We start from the raw sequence: 12,315 nt of genomic DNA on the forward strand, positions 1-12,315 counted from the left end.
ATAGTTGTATCTAGTGTAATAGTGGCAAGCAACCTTTTGAAGTTATTGATTCTCCAAAAATTCTCATTCTTGTTAAAAACAAAATTGTAATCTGTTATGGATAAAAGAAATCCATAACAAGAGCAAGGATGTCCAACATCATCAATTATGGTGAGAACAAATTCACAAAAAAATGGATTAGGAATAGATTACTGAAAAAATATTGCAAGATGAAGCTAAAGAGTTTGATATGCTTCATAAGACGTTGAAGATGGAATAATAATTTTTGAGATTAAAATCTCAAAACATCTCGCTAATTATCACAGACAATAATTATTTTTATTCATAAGTAGGCAAAAATGAAGCAATGGAAAAATAATTAAATCAATTAAGGTAAGTGGGGAAAGTATAGATTCATATCATAAGATAAAGGAAGTTGGAATTGATCACTTCAACAAAGTGTATAAATACCAAGGTATGTGATATGATGAAGAAAGAGAAGAGATGTTGGAGCACATCTTGCCTTTAGTCACATAGGAGGAAGAGGTATGGAAATCCCTGGGCTCATTTGAGCTTGATAAGGAACTAGGCCCAGATGGCTTTTAGACACACTTTTATCAATATGTTACCATATTATAAAATTCTATCTATTTAGAATGATAGAATTTATGTTTCAACAACATCAAAAGCGGGGGGGATAATTTTTCCTTTACAGCTCTTATCCCCAAAGATATTAACCCCAATTTTTTTGCAATATTCAAACAAATGTCTTTCTATGGTGTCTTGTATAACATTATATCTAATATTATTTCTTGTGACTTAAACTTGTACTTTCCAAGCTAATATTGAAGAACCAAGGGGAATTTGTGGGAAATCAACAAATTATATTCCATATAATATTGGTACAAGAAGCAACACAATCAAGTAAAAGTAGATGAGAAATCTAGATGGATATTAAACTAGATACAACCAATACATATAACTAGGTCAACCATAATTTTTAGTTTGAAGTCGTGAACAAATTTGGATTTGAGGAGTGCCTTCTAAAAAGGGTTTCCTCCTGTATTTCTAGCCCATGGATGTGACCATTGATAAATGGGAGGTCAAAGTGAGGGTTGAGACAAGGATGTTATGTCTCTCATTATATATATTTTAATGGTTGAATTAATGAGTATAAAATTGAAATTTGAAAGAATGATTGACTCTCTTCTAGGTTATTATCTTTATGGGAGGAGTAAAAAGTATAAGGCATTCCCAATTTGCAGATGTAGCATTTTTTTAGGTGACTCTTTGATAACCATTGCATCTAGGTTCAAGCGAATATTGGAGAAGTTTGTTGTAGGCTTCAAAGATGTAATCAATAAGGAATAAATCAATTTGTACACGTAGAATATCAGGAAGCTAGTCTAAAGCCAAATCCTAAGAATTCTAGGTTTTCTTATTGCAAAATCATAAAGGGAATTCAAATACCTTAGTATGCCAATTTGTCTGAATCATTTCCCCAATCCCTCAAGGCATCCTCTTCTCTCAAAGTTTAAAGGTAAATTCTCCAAGTGGGGAGTGCACTGGCTAAACCCAATGGGGCATGCGGTACTAATAAATTATGTCCTTTTAGCTTTTCCATTATTTCATTTCTCATCCCTTTTAGCACTGGTTGAGGTTCGTGTTATTCTTGCCGAAAAAAATTAGAAATTTATGTGGCAAGGAGGCTGATATGATTCTAAAAAGTTCCATCTAGTTAAATGGCCAGTAATTAGAACTCCAAAATACCAAGGGGGTTGGGCATAAAGGATCCACTGCTCATGAATTTGAGCTTGGGACCTAAGATACTTTGGTGGTTGATCATGGGTATGAAGAATGGTGGAAGTGTTTTATATTGTAGATTTATGTCTATGGAGAAAGGAAATCATGCTTAGATCATCCCTTAGGCTCTTGAGGGGGTTCCCATGTCTTCCATATTTTGTCTTGATCATTTCCTTTAATTTCATTCCATCTAACCTAGATTCCAAGGAATGGAAGGCTTAACAATATTGAGAGGATGGAATCCTCGGGCATCGATCCTTAGTAATCAACTCAAGCTTTTGTCCCTTTTGTGAATGGTTGGCTAGTAGGAGTAAACTCTTTCTAGATAATAGATCTTCTTGGTTTAGTGATAAATAGTGGAAAATATGGGTCTTCAGAGCTATTCCATATAACTTGAGACATTTTGTGATAGAAATAGAAACTTATCTTTTGGGGAGTGCCCCATAACTCCAATATGAACATGACTCCACCTGTTGAGGGGTCTCATAATATACTATTAAAAAATTATATATAGCTATCCTTTTCCCCAATGGTTTTCCCTTAAAAGGAATAATTTGGGGTAATATATGGCATGTGGATGGGCTCCCTGAGGTCAATATCTTTTGTTGGACACTTGTTTACAACAAAATTTTAAGTACAGAAAATATTACGAAAAGAGGAATCTATGGGCCTTCAATATGTTAATTATGCTTACAACATAGTGATTCAACCGTCCATATATTTGTAGAATGTCAATTTTCCAAAAATATTGTGGGATTTTACACTTCTAGGAATGATTTAGAGGTTGAAATGTCCAAAATTTATTTCCAACTTTTCAACTCCTAGGGAAAAATTATATGGGTAACTTCAAAGGAAATCTTATTCTTAAACTCATTTGGAAAACATTGTCAAAGTACCTTTGTTGGAAATTATGGTTGACAAGAAACATGCTCATCCTTTAGAAGGAATAAACAATACCCCAGGTGGTGGAAAATAAGGCCATTTCTCTACTATATGAGCTCATAAATTCTAAGGCAATGCACCTGAATTCCCCTTAGCAGTTGGAAAAGATGGAAGAAAACTAGTGGGCTAATATCAATATCCAAATTATAGCTCATTTGGCTATCCCCAATAAGGAAAGATGGTACTTGAGGTTATCCTCTAAAGAATTTAAGCAGTGGGTCGATTCTTAGTCAGAATATGTCTTACTCTTTGATATGCCTCCAAAAGAACCCAAAGATAGTAGGTGCAGGGGAGTGATCTATTGACCCAAAGGAAAAATATAACTTACCATTTATTGGAGTAAGATACAAGTCACTAACCATCAATTTGAAGCTTATATTGTACTACAAGGTTTAACTTTGGTTAGGGCACGAGGTATTTCCAAGATAAAGATTTTTGGAGACTCTAAAATTATTATTGGTCATCATTGGAAAGGGATTACACCAAATGATTTGAAATTAAGTTCAATCTTCTCAAGAGTTGTGATTCTTATCTCACAATTTCTAGAACATACTTATCATCACATCCTAAGGCAGAAAAAACAATATTGATCATATGGAAAATAAGAGAATTGAGTTGGAAGTGGGTTGATTGTTTATTAATGAGAAGATCAACCATCAATCCATTCCATGATGTCAAGGATGGGTGGAAAAAGTATCATTGAAGGTTATCACCAAATGTTAAGGCCACAATTAAGATGTCAAAACAAGGACACACACACTTAGAATTTTATATTTGCAAGAGAAGGTATTGAAATCATTTAGTTGAAGCAAGGTATAAGGGACATTTAATGAGATATGTGTTAATGATGACAACAGACATATTGCTACAACGATATGAATGTTGGGATGAGTATTCCTTACTAGAAATGTGGGATTATATGAATCAAAGCTTTGAAGAGACATACAGTTATTTTGGTTTGTGGTGCTATTAAGAATTAGTGGAATTGCTTTGGAATTACAGAAGGCTTTGCCTGCTACAATCCCTGTGGGAGATAGGAGAGACTATAGGTATGATGGCTATATGCTCTTCATTGTGTTGGGACATGATTTTAATAACATCAACAAAGGATAATCACCATATGATGGGAGCTATGAAGTTCATGACAAAGACAAGTGGATTAAATGGGAATTTCTAGGAATGTGTCGATAATTAGCAACAAAATAGTTCTAAGAAAAGTTGGTAAGAGTAGGAAACCTTTAGGGAAGGAGGTTCCCCTTTCTTACATAGTGTTATTGGAAACATTGACGCTTCCATTTTTTAATTATTTGTTGGCAAGTTAGCGACATCCAAAGTAGGAAGGGGAAACAATGGGGTGGCATAGTGTTGACACGGGGGCTTCACTCAATGAACCTATGATATATCACGTGCGTTCATGAAATATTAAACAATACCCCTAATTTGATTACATATTGGAAAATACCTCTAAAAATCACATTATTTAACCCCCTACCAATATGAACCCAATACACCTCCCCAATTTAAAAAACCCCTACTTTCAATAGATATTATAAGTATCCATTTTTTCATTAACATTTTTTATACCCCTTTATATTTTTTCATTAACTTTGAACTCCATTTTTTATACTTTCCAATATAAAAACCCATTACCCCCTATATATCCCCCAATATATTAAGTCAATTTTTCCTCAATATATATCCCCCAATATGAGCCCATGTGGTATGGTATTGCTCTGCTAGTGAAACCCCCGTGAATGTTGACAATTTTGTGCAAACTACGAGGTTGTTCCAACAATGTGGAAAATTAAAGGAAAATTCAAGGTGGACTAGGAAGGAGCCGAGGCCATATTGGGAGGAGGTGGAAAATCAACTCCAACATAGAATCTCTCAATTTCAGATAAGGCACACTAAAATGATGTCAACCTTCAGAGTGACAATGGAAATTATGGTAGAAAATGGAACCTAGTTTCATAGAAATGAAGATGAGGTAGCTAGTTTTCAACAACAATTGGAAGACCTTCAATTTAGCTTCAGTCAACTACAATTAGGAATTTCTTCTTCTGGGAATTCTGTTAGTCACAATGTCAATGACTTGATCTAATTGTTCATGCACCTCATTTGGAGGATGAATAAAATTGTAACGGTTGTGTCTCCAATGCATATGTGTAGTATCTGTTATGCAATTTAAATGTCTTAGGGTCTTAGAAGTTTTTTCATGGCTATAAGTATCTAGGTATGTAAGCTTTGTAGTAGGTCAGTTTCGAGTTCCATTAGAACTCAAGCAACACAAGAAAGATAATATCTTCTATTAGAACTCAGGCAATACAAGCAAGATGATATCTTCTTTTAGAGCTTAAGAAACAAAGCAAGATCATATTTATAGTGTGAGAAATCCTTTTTGTAAATTTTTCCATATGTTCCCAGGACAAGTTTTTAATATAAAAATTTCTTATGTTATGGTTAAAAAAATGGAATCTTTTATTATATTTTGAATATATATACAAATACTACATCTTGAAAAATTCCTAGATCATTTGGCAAAACTCCTTATCCACTGAAATTATGCAATTTCTATAACTAATACCCTATAATTATTATAACATTTCTAAATTTCTAACTAATTTAAATAATAGTGATAATAAGTATTGGAGTATGAGCTAAAATTAATTTTGTTTGGCTAAGAGCTCGTTTTCTTCCGACATAAAGAAACAAGTTAACAACACAAGATTGAGAGACGATTGCCCCCTTACACACTACTAACAAACAATTCTAAATAGTGTGATTTGTGCATTCGATAGTAGCAACTAGTGAGACACCCTATTAATTTGACAACTAAATTATAATAAATCTTCTCGCTATCTAAAATAATAATGATAATTAAAAACATTAAAAAATACAAAATAAATTATTTAAAGTAAAGTTACATTATTTGTAAATTTTCCTTCAACGAATGCATTGAAAACCTCACTCCCTATCAGGAAACAAAGCAAGATCATATTTCTAGTGTGAGAAATCCTTTTTGTAAATTTTTCCATATGTTCCCAGGACAAGTTTTTAATATAAAAAATTCTTATGTTATGGTTAAAAAAATGGAATCTTTTATTATATTTTGAATATATGTACAAATACTACATCTTGAAAAATTCCTAGATCATTTGGCAAAACTCCTTATCCACCGAAATTATGCAATTTCTATAACTAATAACCTATAATTATTATAACATTTCTAAATTTCTAACTAATTTAAATAATAGTGATAATAAGTATTGGAGTATGAGCTAAAATTAATTTTGTTTTGGCTAAGAGCTCGTTTTCTTCAGACATAAAGAAACAAGTTAACAACACAAGATTGAGAGACGATTACCCCCTTACACACTACTAACAAACAATTCTAAATAGTGTGATTTGTGCATTCGATAGTAGCAACTAATGAGACACCCTATTAATTTGACAACCAAATTATAATAAATCTTCTCGCTATCTAAAATAATAATAATAATTAAAAACATTAAAAAATACAAAATAAATTATTTAAACTAAAGTTACATTATTTTGTAAATTTTCCTTCAACGAATGCATTGAAAACCTCCCTCCCTATCATTTTTTTTTTTACACGTGAACATGTATACATGAGTGCGGGAGTCTTCCGCCCACCCCGGAGAATGTTGCTAGATCACCGGTGCATTCCATTGTCACAAGTGCATATGTGGCTGGATTTGACCCCAACCACTGCAGTGCTTAAATTTCTCTCGTTTAACATATGTACTTTTGGCTGTTTTTTTGGATAGATAATTTGATAGGGCTAAATCTCATATGATTTAATTGATTTATATATATATTTTTTGATAATTTTTTTCCATGGAATTGTTTTAGCATGAATTTTTAGATTTTCTTGTGTTTAAATTTGGTTAAAAGTTTTGAGGTTAAATCTTGATTTGTATTATTTAAACTGGTTTTTTGACTATATGCGTGGACTCAACACTTCGATTGTGCAAGGGTTATCTATCAAGCTTGTGATTTCAATAAATTCTTTTCTGATTTTAGAGAAACTAGACTAGAAAAACCCACCAATTTTTTTTCCAAAAAAACTCATAAACTCGTTATCAAATTTTATATATTTATATTTATATATATATATATTTTTTAATATATATATATATATGATAAAAGTTTAACAAAAAAAAATCTTAATATAAATAGAGGTTTAATTTGATATTACATCCATACATAACGTAACAATGTTTTTAGATATTTTGTCAAGGCGATCTGTATTATTAGAATTTAAGTTCATTTTTAATTATAAAAAAATGAAGTTAATCTTTAATTTGATATTAGATCTATTTAGGGTGAAACACTGTTTTTTAGACGTTTTATTTTATTTTTAAATAATATGTATTATAAAAAATTTAAGATTAATTTAATTATATAACAAATATCTTTTTTTATTAATCATAAGTATGATAATAATTTTCTTTATTAATCATAATTTTTTTATATAAATTTATGTTATAAATAGAATTATATTAGGATTTTAAATGGATTTAGAGCATGCTTTAAAATTGTTTTTGTTTGGTTTGGAGCATTTTTTTCTCAAATGTAAGAAAATAAATTAAACCTGTCCTTGTATAGATTAAGAGTGATGAGTCAACCTTCATTTAGGGTTTGATAACTAAAATTATATTAAAATTTTCCAATATATATATTTTAAAATATTGAAAAGTAAAACCATAATTTTAAAATTTTTATACACTTCTAAATAAATCTATGTTATATAAAAAAAAAATGATATTTCATTTATTTTTAAAAAAAATTAAATTTATAACATTTACACTCTCTTTCTCAATTATAAATATAATAATCATCAAAATTTCAAATCTCACCTACTTCAATTATAAAAAATTGATAATACATTATTTACTTTCTTGATTATAAATAAAATATTTTTTTACAAAATTCTCATTATAAATAATATTATACTATAATTTTAAATTATTATATTTAAAAAATCACAAAAATTACCTATAATTTAAATCAACCATATTAAAAATTCAAATATCATGTTAAATAAAAAAAACCTTCAAATTTAATAAATTCAATAAAATCTCATGTATTTAAATTTAATAAATTCAATGAAAACTCACGTTTTTATATAATCCAAAATTTGGGGACTCCCTCTTTCCACCAAATTATCAACAAAACGGAAACCTACCCTATTCAAATCCACATTTAGAAATTTTGTTTACAACAAAATTCAAAGATCGCGACGTGATTTTCGCGGACCGTAGGTTGGCGACAACCGACTCGGTTTTCATTTTTACTTGGAAAGGATTAAGCAGATGAGGGGCTACTTAATTTGACTATGTAGTATTGACTTATCAATGTGCTCTTTTTGGTTATCACTATCTCACTCCACTTTTTTTTTTATGAATATAATATTAGTTGGATTGTTTTAATATCAATTTAGATTTATTTTAGTTTCGGATCTATTAAGATCTAAGAGGGATCAAATTTTTTAAAGTGCAACTCTTGGGTTTAATAGACGGGAGGTTAAGATGAATCTACACTAGTTGTATAATGCCATATAATATCTATGTGTTTTTACTTATTCTTTCTCTCTATCTCACCCCAAACATACACAATCTCTCTCTATATCTATCTATCTTCCCTCTCTCTCTTCCCCTTCTCTCACTCTCCCTCTCTCCCCCTCTCTCTCTTCTCTCCACTCTCCTCTCTCCCTCACTCTCTCTATCTCTCCCTTGCCACTTCCTCTCTCTCCACCTTTCTCGCTATATGTCTTTCTTCTTCGTTCCTTCTCTCTCCCCTTCTCTCTCTTAGTTCTCTCTTTCTTCCTTCCTCTCTCCCCCTTCTCTCCCACCTCCCTCTATCTTCCTCTCCCCGCATCCCCCCCAATTTCTCTTTCTCTCTCTCTCTCTCTCTCCCCCGTCCATCTATGTGTCTCTGTCTCTGTCTCTATTCACCTTTTCTCCCTATCTCTCTCCACTCTTGTTCTCTCTTCCCTCCTCTCCCGTGTCCCTCACTCTATCTCCATCTCTCCCTTGTCACTCCCTCTCTCTCTTCAACTCTATCCCTCTATGTCTTTGTTCTTTCCTTCCTCTCACTCACCCTCCAAATCCATCTCTCTCCTTCTCTCTCTCCCCTCCTTTGTCTCTTCCTTCCTCTCTCTCCCTCTCTCTACTCCCATCATTATCTCTCTCTCTCTCCCTCTCTCTCCTCCCATCACTATCTCTCTCTCTCCAACCTCCAACTCTATCACTATTTCCCTCCCTTGCTATCTCTACTCCCCCTCTTAAAATTGATCTCATTATGTGTGTTTAAGAAAGTGTCTAAATTAAAAAAACTCCATTGGTTGTAAAATATTAAACCTATATTTCAGTCATGTCAAAGAAAATACAATAATGGAAAACTTAAAACAATCTTGCACTATCTTTCCTCTATTATTGTTAGTCACTTTGCTTACTCTCATCCCTTGGATCCTTAGTTAACATGGATCTATGTTGGTTCTTTATAATATTATTTATATTATATAAATTTCACATCTCTATCTATAAAAATATTCTCATTTTAATTTTATTAAAACCTTGATTTAATTTCTATGAGAATATTTTTAGTAGTCATGAGGATAGAAAGTTTAGATATATCTCAAAAGTAATTATAACCTTTTTCCTTTTAGATTTAGTTAAAGGAATGCTATACAATTAAATTAAAATAAATTATTTATAAAATATTTTGATTGTGAAATAAGTTATGGTTTTTGGGCATGTGGTATTTATTAGCCATGATTGGCCTATGGTATTGTAATAAATCCTATTTACATGTTAATAATATCCATGGTAAAGTAGGGGTGGATATCAATGGTTAAGAATCTTGTCATATTGTTATAAAATATTTTAACAGTGAAATAAGTTATGATTTTTGGGGATATGGTATTAATAAGCCATGGTATTGGCCTGTGGTATTAATAAACTATGGTATTGTAACATAGTCTATTCATAAGTTCTTAATATCAATGACAAAGTGGGGGTGAATATCCATGGTTAAAAATCTTGTCATATTGTTATAAAATATTTTGACTTATATTTGTTGGGCATGTGGTTTTGATAAGCCATGGTATTGGCCCATAGTATTGTAACAAAGCCTATATACAAGCTAATAATATCTATGAAAAAATGGGGGTGAATATCCATTGTTAAGAATCTTGTCATATTCTTTTAAAATATTTTTATTATGAAATGAGTTATGTTTTTTGTGCATGTGGTATTGAAAAGCCATGGTATTATAACAAAACTTATTTACAAGTTAAAAATATCCATGATAAAATGGGGGTGAATGTCTATTTTTAAGAATTTTGTCATAATGTTACAAAATATTTTTATTATGAAATGAGTTATGTTTTTTGGGCATGTGGTATTGATAAGCCATGGTATTGTAACAAAGCCTATTTACAAGTTAATAATATCCACAATAAAGTAGGGTGGATATCCATGGTTAAGAATTTTGTCATATTGATATCAAATATTTTGATTGTGAAATAAGTTAGGGATTTTTGGCTTGTGGTATTGATAAGCCATGGTATTATAGCAAATCCTATTCAAGTTCACAAAAAATCAAAACATAACAAATTGAATTTTATTTTGTTATTACTTTTAACTTTTTAATATGAATTCAGTCAACATTTAAATATTTACTTTTAACTTTTTATTTATTACTTTTTGGCTTTTTGTTTATTCTTTTTTCCTTTTTATTAATAAATGAGCTAACATTTAAATGTTTACACTCATCCTCATATATTTTTTTAACTTTTTTTCGGTTTTTTTTTTTTTAAGCATATATTTAAAATTGTTTACATACTTACATTACACCTACACATCTACCCTATACTAGAGCGCCTTCATTTGGTTTGTTTTGTCCATCATTCAGGGGTGATAATTTAATAATTTCTCATTTTTACATGTAATATTGTAAAGTTTTATTTGTGTTTTTGATAAGTTGTGTGTCTGCAAGCTAGGACAAGGTGACGTTGGCATAGTAGTTGACATGAATCAAGTTCCATTCACCAATCAATACAAGTGTTTTTTAGTTTTCTAGGTTATTTCCCTATGGGTGGTGGACAATGAGCACATGGTGGTGAAGAGAGAGTGAATAGAGCCTTTGACTTAGAGGTCGAAAGGGACCAAATTTATGATACAAGTTTGAGAACAAGTAATGAGGAGGATATAGGGTTAACAATGTATAAACCCCTTAGGACATTCAATCTCATAAATGGTAGAACAAACATGTTGCAATCATATAATAGAGTACGTAATGACAAAGCTTAGTAGTAGCGTGGAATAAATAATGAAGAATAGTAGGGAATAAAAGTTGAGTAGTGGCTTGGAGTAATGTAGATCATAAGTTGGTAATGAATGCTGAGTAATAGGATTTGGCTAACTACTTGTTGGCGGTTTCCAACATGTGGAATTAGAAAAGCATTAATGGTTTATGGTCTTTTATGCCTATCTATTGAGTGCAAGGGTTGGAGGAAAATAAGGTGAGTTTTAACTTTGATCCAAATTGGATCATTAATTTTTTTTGTCATCCATATCAATGAATTTGGAGTAGAAAAAGTGGAGGAATCAACTCACAGGACCGTTTTTAACAATGGGACCCAGTTTAGCAAAACAAGGTCTGAAACCTTCTGGGAGCATTTTGAAGCATCGAACAAATTTTTTTGGGGTAAAATTTCTTTGCTTGGGCACCACACCATTTCATGTTATTCTACACACAAATATCTTTCCAACGACGTGACAAGCACGTCAATTGGAGTTCGTATGCAAAAGTTATGCCACTTAAAAGTTGACCTTCCTGTTTTCAAACATATTATAGTCTGGGAGGATACTGCGTTAGCCCCCATTATTCATGGAAAAAGGGCTAGCCATATGATTATGATGTAAAAGAATATAGAAGAATCTATATTATAAGTCTAGTTAAGAGTTGATGTAGTAAAAATTAACCATTAGGAGGCTATTGGGTTGAGTTATAATTAAGCCACTAGGAGGAAGAAACATTCCATTCTTTCGAGAGTATTTTGTTCCATAGGTGAGTAAAGATAGCCAAGAGAGACAGGAGGTATAAAAAATAGAGGATTTGTGCACTGTAACAGCCCACGGGCCACAAGCATTACTTTTTTGTACCTATAGCCATATTTCCCGACAGAGAAAGAGAACGAAGAGGCCTCACCTTCTAGTCGGGTTTTCTCCTGAAAGGGTTTCCCAAAGAAAATATCTCGTGTTTTGTGTGTGCATGTGCTTATTTTTTCATTATCTAACTTTTTGCATAATTTTCATTCACTTGGATTCACTAATTACAGTTAAATCTACAAATCTTAAAGTTTAATAAAACTGTAATAGTGTAGAATCTCATATTTTTAATATAATATTATCAGATCTGGAAAATAGTCTTTCGGATTAATTACATCGTAAGGATTGGGTAAACATTTCGAATATTGTCTTGAGGATGAACTACATTAGTTGGTTCGAAACGTTGACCCAATCCTTATGATGTGATTAATCCAAAAGACTGTTTTCTAAATTT

The sequence above is a fragment of the Pinus tabuliformis genome, chromosome 8, assembly GCF_031772625.1.
Source record: "Pinus tabuliformis cultivar Carrire ecotype Pingquan chromosome 8, CPIR1, whole genome shotgun sequence".
Taxonomy (NCBI): domain Eukaryota; kingdom Viridiplantae; phylum Streptophyta; class Pinopsida; order Pinales; family Pinaceae; genus Pinus; species Pinus tabuliformis.